The sequence below is a fragment of the Rhinolophus sinicus genome, linkage group LG01, assembly GCF_036562045.2.
Source record: "Rhinolophus sinicus isolate RSC01 linkage group LG01, ASM3656204v1, whole genome shotgun sequence".
Lineage (NCBI taxonomy): Eukaryota > Metazoa > Chordata > Mammalia > Chiroptera > Rhinolophidae > Rhinolophus > Rhinolophus sinicus.
Window position 1 is genome coordinate 129006115 of NC_133751.1, and position 12557 is coordinate 129018671.

The 12557-nt window shown below is 37.0% G+C and overlaps 1 long non-coding RNA gene and 1 pseudogene across 1 annotated transcript in view; one reads left to right on the plus strand and one right to left on the minus strand.

Moving 5' to 3' along the window:
* The window catches only part of LOC109458701 (uncharacterized), a 264722-nt gene that overhangs the window by 31596 nt on the left and 220569 nt on the right, over nt 1-12557 (minus strand). The gene's annotated exons all lie outside the window — the stretch shown is intronic.
* On the plus strand, nt 5942-6460 carry LOC109458691 (adenylate kinase 4, mitochondrial; annotated as a pseudogene).

The following is a 12557-nucleotide window of genomic DNA, read 5'->3' on the forward strand; positions in this document are numbered from 1 at the left end:
GTGGTAATCTCATTCTTGGAGATTTTTTTTTTTTTTTCTGGATTTGAACCAAAAGCAAAGGCAACAAAAGCAAAAATAAACAAGTGAGACTACAGCAAATAAAAAGCTTCTGCACAGCAAAGGAAATGATCAACCAAATTAAAGGACAACCTACTAAATGGGAAAAAATATATGCAATTCCTGTAATTGATAAGTGGTAAATATCCAAAATACAAAAGAAACTCATACAACTAAATAGTAAAAATGTCCCAAAACAATCCAATTAAAAGATAGAGGACCTGGATAGACATTTCTTCAAAAAGGACATATGGATGGTCAACAGGCACACAAAAAGGTGCTTATTAACATCACTGAGCATCAGAACAATGCAAATCAAAATTGCAGTGAGATATCACCTCACACTGGTTAGACTGGTTATTATTTAAAAAACTAAACTAAAATAAAATAACACAAGTGCGGATATGGGGGGAAAACAGGAACCCTTATGAACTGCTAGTAGGACTGTAAATTGGTAAAGCCACTATGGAAAATAGTACCAAGGTTCCTCAAAAAGTTAAGACTAGAACTCCTGGATGATCCAGAAATTCCACTTCTAGGTATTTATCTGAAGGAAATGAAAATACTAACTTGAAAAAATATCTGCACCCACATGTTCACTGCAGCATTATTCACAATAGCCAAGACATGGAAACAGCCTAAGTGTCCCTCAATGGATGAATGGAGAAAGCAAACGTGATCCACAGGCATACTGTGTTGTACTGAGCTTCACTTTATTGCACTTTGCAGATACTGCATGTTTTACAAACTGAAGGTTTGTGGCAACCCTTGGTCCAGCAAGTCTGTCAGTGTCATTTTGACAACAGGCTCACGATGCTTAGCATTTTTTAGCAATAAGTTATTTTTTAATGAAGGTATATACATTTTTTAGATGTAATGCAATTGCACACTTCATAGACTATATAGTATGTTATAAAGATACTTTTTATGTGCATTGGGAAACCATAAATATATGTTACTACTTCACTGTGATGTTTGATCTGAAACTGAACTGCAATATCTTTGAGGTATGACTGTGTGTGTGTGTGTGTGTGTGTGTGTGTGTGTGTGTGTGTACAAAATGCAATATTATTTAGTAAGAACAAAGAAAGAAATCCTGCCATTTGGAACAACATAGATGGAACTTGAGGTTATTATGTTAAGTTAAATAAATCAGACAGAGGAAGACCAATGGACCTTGAGGCCATTATGCTGTTAAATAAATCAGACAGATCTCACTTATATGTGAAACAAACAAAAATCCAAACTCATAGATACAGAGAACAGACTGGTGGTAGCCAGAGGCAGGGGATGGGGTGAGCAAAAGGATGAAGGTGGTCAAAAGTTATACACTTCCGGAAATAAGTCCTGGGGATGTAATATATAACATGGTGACTATAGTTCATAATACTGTATTATATACTGGAAAGTTGCTACGAGAGATCTTAACAGTTGTAATTGTGCAGTGATGGTTACTAACTAGACTTATTATGGTGAATATTTCACAATATATGCATATAGCAAATTGTTATGTTACAAACCCGAAACTAGTATGTTATTTGTTAATTATACCTCAATGAAGAAAAGAAAAAAATGTAGGAGAAACTAAAATTATCAGTACATACTGATAGTTCTGGTTACAGTTTATTAAGGCAGAAGATTGAAAATGTACTATTACAAAATAAATCCTCAGTGTTACCTATATATTTTTAACTATCTGGGATAATTTGTACCTTTAAAGTAATACCAAAATAGGTCACCCATGCCCTTTCCAAATCTGACCCCCAAAGTAAAGCATCATAAACAAAATCTCAGTATTCAATTCCTTGCCTTTTATCTCATAGGTTAGAGTATCATGCATTTTTATTTTCTATTTTCTTGGAAGTGATCTGAAATAAGTAGTTCTAAATACTGAGAAATAAACTGATAACACTAAGTACATCTGAGAGTAAGTTTATAGTAATCTCCTGCCAGTTTTTGAAAATGTATAGATCGTATGATTTTTGTATAATCATGATATTAACAAATATTTTAACAAATCATGATGTTAACAAATATCATTCTAAATAATAATAATAAATTAAAAGTAATTACTATTCATCACATATCAAAAGTGTAATAAATATTAACTACAATTAGTATGATACAGCATATCCAGGTGTGGACGTTAGCTCATTCAAGTGTTTAATTTATTGTAGATTCAACAATTATCCAGGTATTTAATTTGTGTTTGTATATTAGGTTTTCAACATCCAGGGCTGAGTACGACAACTTCTGAAATAATTAGTTGAAATATTTTTATTCATTATACTTATTTTTCAAATGTAATAATTAATATAGATTTCATTCATTCAAACAATACATATTTATTAAACATCTACCATGGGTGAGGCACAGTGGTAGGAGCCATAGTTTTGAAGCAATGAAATGTGATCCCCTCTGACTTGTACTTTACTTGAAAATTATACCACAAAGATCCAAAGATTTGGGAACTTCACCCCTCCAGACCAAAGCCAAGTAAAGAGATGTAAGTGAAAAAGAATATTCCATAGGCTGATAGAGATTCCAAATTTTACGCATGAAGCCTGTGAACTCTTAGGAGAGCATGTTGCTCCTATAGTAATACAATTTCAACATGTATAGTTCTTCTAGTCAGAGAACATGGGTAGGAAGTCCTAAAAGGTGAGAGTGACCTAGTATTGCTGCTAACCATTGACCTTAACAAGTCACCTTTCATACTGCACAGTGTAGAAAAGAGAGCAAATAAAAACACCAACTGGTTTACCCCATGAACGTACACAGCAGAAGGTACAGATAACCAGCTTACAGAAATATTTAGTTTGACATGCAAAGGTTTTTATATTTTTAAATCAGTTGCAGTAATATAAAATTGAGAGATTTTTACAAAGGAATTTGGATTTCTAGCTTCGCCTGAAACATAGAAAATCTGGTAAAAAAAAAAAGCCTCAATCTTTTATGATAATAATTTGCTAAAACTGAATATTGGCTGCACTCTTTAAAAATAACATTCACTCTCCATTCATTCACTTAACAAATATTTATTGAATATCTATTATGTGCTAGACACTACTCTAGATGATGAACAAAAGGAGACCAGCTCGCTTCCCTCATGGCACTAACATACTCATAGGGAGAGATACAAAAAGCTTGCTGACAAACACGCAAATAAAACACATTAACATGGTCATAAATGTTATGATTGATACTATACAGGACAATGGGACAGAAAGTAACTTTGCTCAAATCCTGCCTTCTCAATGAAGCATTCCCCAGTGATGATTTAATACTGTAATCCAAGAATCTTCAAATTATAGCCTGTTGGTTAAATCAGCCAACTGCTGGTTTTTATAAAGTTTATTGGAACACAGCCACACCCACTCATTAACATACTGCCTATGACTTCCTTTGTGCTATAAGGGCAAGGTTGAGCAGTTGCAGCAGAGACACTTGGCCTGCAAAGCCTAAAATATTATACAGCCTTTTATGGAAAAAAGTTGCTGACCAGTTTCTGCTGGTACTCTCCTCAATCCCTTTTAATGTCCCTAACTTTTTATTTTCTAATAGCTCTATTACCTCTAAAATTCTATTTACTATACATATTTATTTTATAGCTTTTTGTCTATTTTTTCCTTGTATTAAGATGTTAACACCATGAGGGCAAGATCTTAATTCTGTTCATATATGTATCTAAAATGTTTGGAATATGGTAGGTACTCAATAAATATTTGTAGCGTGATTGGACGAGGTTAGAGAAATAAGCAGTATTCATCGTACAACCACGGAAAGCATGGGGAGGAATTTGGATTTTACTCTAAATGTGTGGGCAGCCACAGGAGGGTTTTAACCAGTGGCGTGACATGATGTGATCCAGGTCACCACGTCTCATGACTTTCTACAATCTTTAGTCTGATCCATCTTAGTCTGATCCATCTGTGTTTCTTGCCAAGCCTGTACTATAGGTCTTAGTCCAGTGAACACTCCATGACTGAGAAATGATTATTATAATGGAAACTCAAAAGACTAGTATTTCATGACTCCACCTCAGAACATTCCTTTGTGGGCAGAAGACCCAAGGAGAGATGGGTTTATTGTCAAGTTCTGCACAGTTCTCCAATAACATTAAATGTCAAGCTCAAGGATTTTGAAGCAAAGTTTTTTGGGGAATTTTGTAACTTTTATATATTAAATTTGCTATAATACTATAAGTTGTCTTCTGAGAAATAGATACAAAGATATGATTGTAATCAAAGTACCATAAACCCAGCTTACAAATCAATATACTGGAGTGTACTGGTGTCCAATCAGTGGGTTATAGGTGTGCTGAGATATCAATTTTCCTCTCTTGGGGGTAACAAGAGTCTTACCCCTCTCACTCAGTAATGGCCTCATTCATTTATCCAGATATGTTATAGAATTATTATTTTATATGAATGCCATAAGGTTAAGTAGTCCTGCGATGGACAACAATCATACTTTGTTAATGATGTTTGTTTTCCAAAGGAGAAGAAAAATTATTCCATTTGTGGCTATGGTTAAGATTACGAGGCACATTAGGACAATTTGACAAAGATTTCTTGAGTATATTTCTATTTTTAATGAATTTACAAACTAGGGGAAGCACATACGAACTATAGGGAACATTGATATAATGGGTATACAGGAAGGCTTGACAAATTTCATTTGAAGGATTAAGGAAGGACTCAGGGGGGGAAAATGGAATATGAGCACACATTGAAGAGTAAAGACATTTTGATGGGGTAGAGGGAAAGGTGACTGCTAATTGGCTCAGCATTGCTGTCCCAGAGATTAAAGATAGTTTCTCCGAAACTCATAAACACAGACAATAGTTTAGTGGTTGCCAGAGGGTAAGGGGGACGGGGGGTGGGGGGTGGGAGATGAGGGTAAGGGGGATCAAATATATGGTGATGGAAGGAGAACTGACTCTGGGTGATGAACACACAATGGGATTTATAGATGATGTAATACAGAATTGTACACCTGAAATCTATGTAATTTTACTAACAATTGTCACCCCAATAAATTTAATTTAAAAAAAATAGTTTCTACATTCTATAGAGTGAGGACCAAGGTGAGAATAATTTTCACATTTTTGGGTTGGTCCAAGAACAATCAGCCCAAATTAAGATGTATCAATTCCTTCATCAAGCAGTATGAAATGGTTTTTCATTTACCCTCCTTAGGACGGGGCCAAATCACTAGGAGTCTCCCTAGGACCCGGCTTCTATCCCATGTCTACCGTGGAGCAGCCTCATCATGCTCTCCGCAGAAGTGGGAACTGTGGAAAGCAGAATAAGCAGCTCAGATACCTCACTGAGGAGACTGCCTCGAACTCTGCCTCAACTCATTGGTAGGTAGAGTGGGGTCCTGGGAATATTTAGCCATAGTCTGGGAAACACACACACACACACACACACACACACACACACACACACACCAATGAAACCTTCCTAGAGTGTCACTTGGCCTTTCTTGATCATTCTCAAAGAAAAATCAACAGATTAAAGCAGTTCACCAGTGTCAAACAACAAGTGTGTGATTCAGAGGTTCCCAGACTTTCTTGGTTTACAGGACTCTTAGTCTGGGTAACTTTTTCATGGTGGTCAGCAGGCCACAAGCAATGCCTAACCTTTCTGTTTATGAAGTAATTAGGCTCAAACAACTTAATAATATATGTTTAACTTAGTAATTTAAAAAAAAAAACGCAAGCGAGTCCCTACGCGAGTAGGTGTCGAGTAGAAGTTGTCGGAGGCAGGGGCAGAAGAAACCAAGTTCCCGGGGCTTCTCCCAGGCCACTGCCCAAGTTGCTGGTATGGTTTCCCCTTTCCTCGTGAAAGCAGCGGCTTCCGAAACCCTGAGCACGCTCATGCTCGGGCCGCCCAGCTTGGGCACCCTGTGCTGGAGGATCGCCCAGAATTTAGGCGTCCAGCATCTCCCTAGCGGCTACTTCTTGCGGGAGAACATCAAGGCCAACGCTGGAGTTGGTGATATAGCAAAGCAGTACATAGAGAAAGATCTTTTGGTTCTAGACCACGTAATCACATGCCTAATGATGTCGGGGTTGGAGAATAGGCGTGGTCAGCACTGGCTACGAGATGGTTTTCCTGGGACATTAGTTCAGGCGGAAGCTTTGGACAGAATCTGTGACCTGGATATGGTGATCACCCTGAACGCTCCATTTGAAACGCTCAGCCGACATTGGATCCACCCTCCTAGTGGGGGTGTGTATAACATGGACTTCAATCCACCTCATGTTCATGGGATTGATGACATCACTGGTGAACCATTAATCCAGCAGGAGGATGATAAACCTGAAGCAGTTGCTGCCAGGCTAAGACAGTACAAGCATGTGGCAAAGCCAGTCACTGAACTATACAAGAGCTAAGGAGTCAGCCACCAATTTTCTGGAACGGAGACTAACAAAATCTGGCCCTGTTTACACGCTTTTCTCAAACAAAGATCACACCTTTTTATTCCAAAGAAGCATACTGAGCATGCCCAGTGGAAGAACTAGGACGATATAGTCACTCTTTCAATTGTTGTGAAGAATTGGTGCCGTGTCCCAATTAGGAGCTAGCTGAGATAGCTTGCAGCATCTTTTCTAGTTTAAATGGTGAACGGATATGAAAATTAAGAGTAGAAAGAGTTAATGAAGTGGCTCTTCTCTGCCTTTCAAAAGGAGAGTTATCTACACATGTTAAAGATGTCTCTGCACCTGTCTCAAGCTCTCCACAAGAAAGCAAGCATAGGCTGGACTTCAAACAGTGTGTAACCCAAACTCTAGCTGATTTTTGATAGTCATGTTGTTGCCATGGTAGCCTTCTTACACGTGATGGTGGTGGTCTCTGGTTCTCCCCATCCCTTAAAAGCTATTGAACCATAGCCCCAGCAGTCCTGAGAATGCCAAGAGCTGTAGCATGGGCTTTGTCCATGTTCTCTGGTTTGTGTCCCCCTGATGACAACAGGACTGAAGCCAATTGCTCTCAGTTGGTCACTTTTCTGACTTAGAGCGTATCCACAATTCATTTTTTTCTGTTAGGAGTGACATCTTTTCTGTATCCACATTCCATAGAATCTCTCCTTTACATACATCCTGGAATGAACAATTTGGCTTCTGCTATTATTATCAGACTGTAGTTTTTTTTACATTTGTTTTTTCCCTTCCTAGGCTATTAAGTAATACAGATAGTTATTGCTTTTATCCCTCTGAAATGCCTTTCTAAGATAGGAAACAATGTCAGATCTCTTCATGCACCAGGAACTGAGCTATACAGAAGGTCTATGTAAACTACTGGTCTGCTCTCATAGGAGGACACTGCTCCTTTCTTTTGTCGTGGAAAAACAAAATTCTCAGAGTCTTTGGGGAATTCTCAAAAAAAAAAGTAGAAAGAAAGGGAAGTATTCACCTGCTTAAGTGTTACAAGATACTATCTTATGTATAGATCTAATAAGACCATATGGAATCACTGGACTAAAATAATAGTTTAGCTTTTTACTCAAGACCAAAAAAAAAAAAAAAAAGAAATATTTTGAAAATGCTGCTAAATGTCAATGCTGATAGTGTTTTTCTCCTGAGAGTGACCCAAGCATACTATAAATAGTTGGAAAAGGGAATGGAACCTGTGAAGTTGAGGAAACATGCTCTACTAGCTGTGCCCAAACTAAGTATGACAGCTTGATAATTATGAGAAAACAAAATCTTATATTTTTTTTCCTATTCCAAAGATGCTTTCTTTAGGATGGCCATTAGGTCTAGAAATATAAATACTATTTTTTCATTCATTGTGCTATAATACTGATAAACCATTTATTAAAGGGAAAAATAATACACATAAATTAAAAGAATTTAAAATTTTTTTAAATAACCAGAATAACATCCTAAGTGAATTTCTGCTCTTGGAATGTCTTAAACCTTGGAATAAGATTAGATTCTGCCACCCTCATTTCCTATTCCATATTGATTTTCACTCCCCATTTATTTTGATTATGGCATTCAATGAAAACTAGGTTTCAAAAAGATGTGACATTATCAAAAAAATGTAGTGCAATCTAATGTTGAAATATGAACTACCTCAAGCTAGTAGTTTATGCCATATCTGACAGATGCTGCATTTTGCTGTGTTTTTCTTGTATATTTAATATCTGGAGAATGTAATCCCAAAGAGACCTTTGATACACATCAAGTCTGAATTGTGTTTCTGAAGGGCCATGAGTACATCAGGGTTTTCAATACCCATGTCGTTTTCCATGGGCTTGTTTGTCATTTCAGGGATAAATAACCACTTGGGCCTCATTTTTTTGTTGTTTTGTTCCTAAAAATACAGCTTCAATTTATTTTTCAAATCTCCAAATATCTCTCTATCAAACACTATTGATTTGCTACATATTTAAAAGCACAAAGGGAACAGTCAAAGGACTTTTTGTGTGTGTGACCACTCGCCCCTAGTAAATACGTTCTGTACAGTTATTATTTTTATAATGGACTTCTTTAAAATGGAGTAATAGGTACTACCCACCAACTTCTCTATTACCAGACTGCAGCCAAGTCCCTTGTAATTTTAATGCCCCTAGTATTTTAGAAGTTAGAATTAAATAATTTAATCCTCATCTAGGCTTTGTTCACATTAACCACTCTTCTTGCTCAACTCCTATTGTTCGCACAGTATAATTTTGTGTTGCTGATGTGCTGTTTCCTTGTCAAGCATGGTGTTGAGGAGAATTTATAAGTTTGTTTTGCTGAAGAAGGGAATGTCCCAAGGTAGCTGTGACCAGTTGCTGGTGCCCAGGAATCTAATGTGAAAAAGTGTTGTCTGTGAGTAAAGAAACACAGGCTTCTCTCTCAGTTTTCTGGGACTCCTCCTCCCCTTTTTCACCTTTAAAACCCTGCCCCAACTTCTCCCCAGGAGCTTCCTGAACCTTTCCTTTCTCCCTGTTGGTTCCCTTATGCACAAGCTTAATAAACCTTTGCTTCTCGCCTAAATTTTCTTGTGGTGCTCTCTTGAGTTCCATCTTGGGAGATTGCAAGAACCCCAAGTGGTGGTAACAAGACCCTTTACCCAAACATCTGTTATTAACACCTATTTATCCTGACCATGTTTAGATATTACAAAATAGTAAACAGGGAACATGCAACTGGAAGAGCAGAAAAGAGAAATCAAAAGAACGGAAATAAAAAACGGAGAGAAATCTTTAGCTACAGATTATTATATCATTAGTTGAAAGGATCTAAAGCCATTACTATAAAAAGCAATTTATGAAAGTTGTATTCCTGACTGTAAAATTGAGAATACATATACATGTGTGGGTATATATAGAGAGGGTGCAAAAAAATGAATACACATTTTAAGAAAGAAAAAAACTGTATTAAAATTGTCATACTCAATATATACCAATAACAAAAGATGAATACAAGTCACGTTTAACATCTGCAACTACAAGAGGTGCTCTTGTCCAGACACTTCTGATTACGGTGAACTACTGCTTGAGCAACGTTGACCAAAGTGGCCACTTGTGTACATTTTTTTGGCACCCCTGGTGTATGCATGTATGTGCATGCATGTGTATATATACTTGTATGTGTGTTTATATATAAAGCATTTCCTTAGGGAACCCAAATTTTAAGACAAACAAGAGGAGATCTGAAACTATTCAAGAGTTAATGTATTGTAGCTTACTACATTAGGCAAGAAATAAATTATAAATTGTTATCCTTTTTACAGGTGAGGTTAGGTACTTTAAAAGATGATTCCATTAATAAGTTTTAATGAATTCTCTAGAATAGGCCTGCAACTACTTAAGGGATTCATCTTCTAATCAATAGACAGGTAATGCCCGGCTGTCTTTTAAAGGAACCAATGTTAAGAATGGTTGAGCATCACATTGCAAAGTAAGATCTTCATACAGATTTGTTCCTGATGTCAAGCATGGGCATGTGGCTGTGTACAGGGTCGCTGAAAAATCCCAAGAGTCATTGTTCTGATTCTTTCATCTTTAACAGAATAGGATAGTCCCTTTTAATGGCTCTGTACTGTATCTTCCCTTGGATAGAATGGCAGGATTAGCCAATGAGATTAATCGCATCCTGGGAAATGGAGAAGATGCCTGGATAGTTTAAGGAGCTGTCAATGAGAGAAAGAGGGAGGGAGGAGGAGGGTGGAAGGAAAGAGAGAGGGAGGAGGAGGGAGGAGGAAGGAAGAAAGAGAAAAGAGGGAGAGGTGGGGAGAGGAGAGTGGAGGGAGAAGGAGGAACAGGAGGAGGGAGAGGGAGAGGGAAAAGGAGGAGAGAGAGGGACAGGATACCTAGTGAAGAGTTTCAAGTCCTCCTCTTTGTGTACTTGATCAAAAGATAAGAAACATTCACGGCCCTCATGGAGGCTGCATGGTTTGGCCCACTCCATGGAGTTCCATTCACAAACAGTTGCACAACGGGGGTTGCCATTCTCAATGTTATCTACTATGTGCATGAGTCCAGCTGGAGTGACACAATACCGTAGCCCTGAGATCTTCTGATAATTTGGAACAATTGCCTCTAACTTTAGAATTTTCTAAGAGAAATTTATTACATTTTATATTTTAAATGAAAAACAGAATGTTTTACACTGAAGCTAGAGCACCAAATAAAGAGAGGCTTGAAACAAGCAAAACATGGGTCCTATGAATTCATTTTTACATGAATATTTTGTTAGTTCTATTCTTTAAACAGAGTGACTTTAAGATCTGTCAGTTTTCCTTCTGCGTTGAATCTTTCAAATACCATGACCCCATACCAGCATCTTGCCTCATCCTAAGATTCAGAAAAGTTGAAAAACAACTTTTTAAGTACTAAACGGTAATCTCCAATTCCTTAGCTTCCTAGATTTCCCTAAAAAGACTGATCTTATATTTTATCAATTTACAGAACCACTAAATGCACACATGACTCAATATTTGGTGTGTTTTCTTTGCTACCATTGATTAATCTGACTCTAGGCATTATACCCCACTGCCAATTTATTTAGTCCATCTTTCAAACAAAATGCATAAACTTATAATTAAAGTTTAAAATTGTAATAATTGCACCTAGATAGAAATTGAAAAATAGCAGGTCAACATTAGTCACTTTTAAGGACATAAAATATTTCCATAAATCTGTAAGGATAAACCTTTCAGTTTCAGGAAAAAAATGGCAAATTTGTGACTTCTCAAACAAGTTGAAGACTTTGATTGCAAATAATTCATAGAAATCCTAGCAGGAATGTGCATAGGTCAGATACATGATGCTTGATTTATTTGAATTCAATTCAAATACAGAATTGGTTTTCCCTTCTGGCAGTTTTCTGAAATGTACATTATAGCTTTGTTCAGTTAAACAAGTTATCACACTTGAGCTTGTGAAATGCTAATATATTGCACCCAGTCTCTAAGTGTATTGATTTTACTTCTTTGGTGGAACAAATTTCAATCCCTTTAATGGAGAAAACTAGAATGAACAGATATTTGTGTAATGTATATGTTAATTAAAGTACACTATTCCCTGGGAACTGGTGAACAAAGAATGCATTATTGCATATATTTTAAGGAAGACATTCAGTTATATAAGATTCAGGAGCCATAGGACAGGATAGTGTATTGCTAGATGCTGCACAGTCACCTGTTATAATAATGTACTTTAAAAAATTAAAGAAAGTCATGCTTTTAAAAATAAATTGGATGTTTTCATATAGCAGAAATGTGATTTCCATCAAATATTGTGTCATGCTGATGGTCACCAGGACCCTATAATTGCCTTGCCTGATACATTTTCTTCATAGCTATGCCCATCCCATGGATGGCGGGTTTACATTACCATAAACATTAGTTTTGTCATTTGTGCTGAAAATTATCATCCCACTCTTTCACCATTCTGTTCTCAAGTATACCAAAGGCTTACAGCTGAAGAGACAAAACCCAGTGTGTCCCAAGTGCAGCTACACTTTCATGTCAGTCCAACACACAAAGCAACCGATGACTGTCCCATAAAGGCAATGCAACAGAAATCCTTTGGGCTTCAGGCAGTCATCCCACAGCATGCGCACGAGCTTCCAACTTGTCTTTCATCTGCTCATTGATCCGGTTTCCAAATTTTGAGGGTTTTTTCATTTGTTGTTCACTCTGGTTCTAGTGTTGGCACCTGTCCCCCAGATAGCCATCAAGCTTTCTGGGTTGACTTGCCTACAAACTCCCTCTCCTTCAGACCAGCATGACCTTTCCTGCTTTCTACAACCAGTACCCACTCAACTCATTCAAATCTTTCTTTGAAGAGAAGATGTCTCACAAGTATGTGTGTTTCCACACATAGATAAAATGTGTATGATCACAATTGTAAGTAAATTACGAAGATAAAATGTCACATAGAGTTAGAAATCTTTTAGAAAGAAAAAGTAAAATAGAGCATTAACAAAGCCAAAGAGTGGATTTTTCAAATTACTGCAAAACAGATAATCTGAAAAAATTGATCAAGATTAA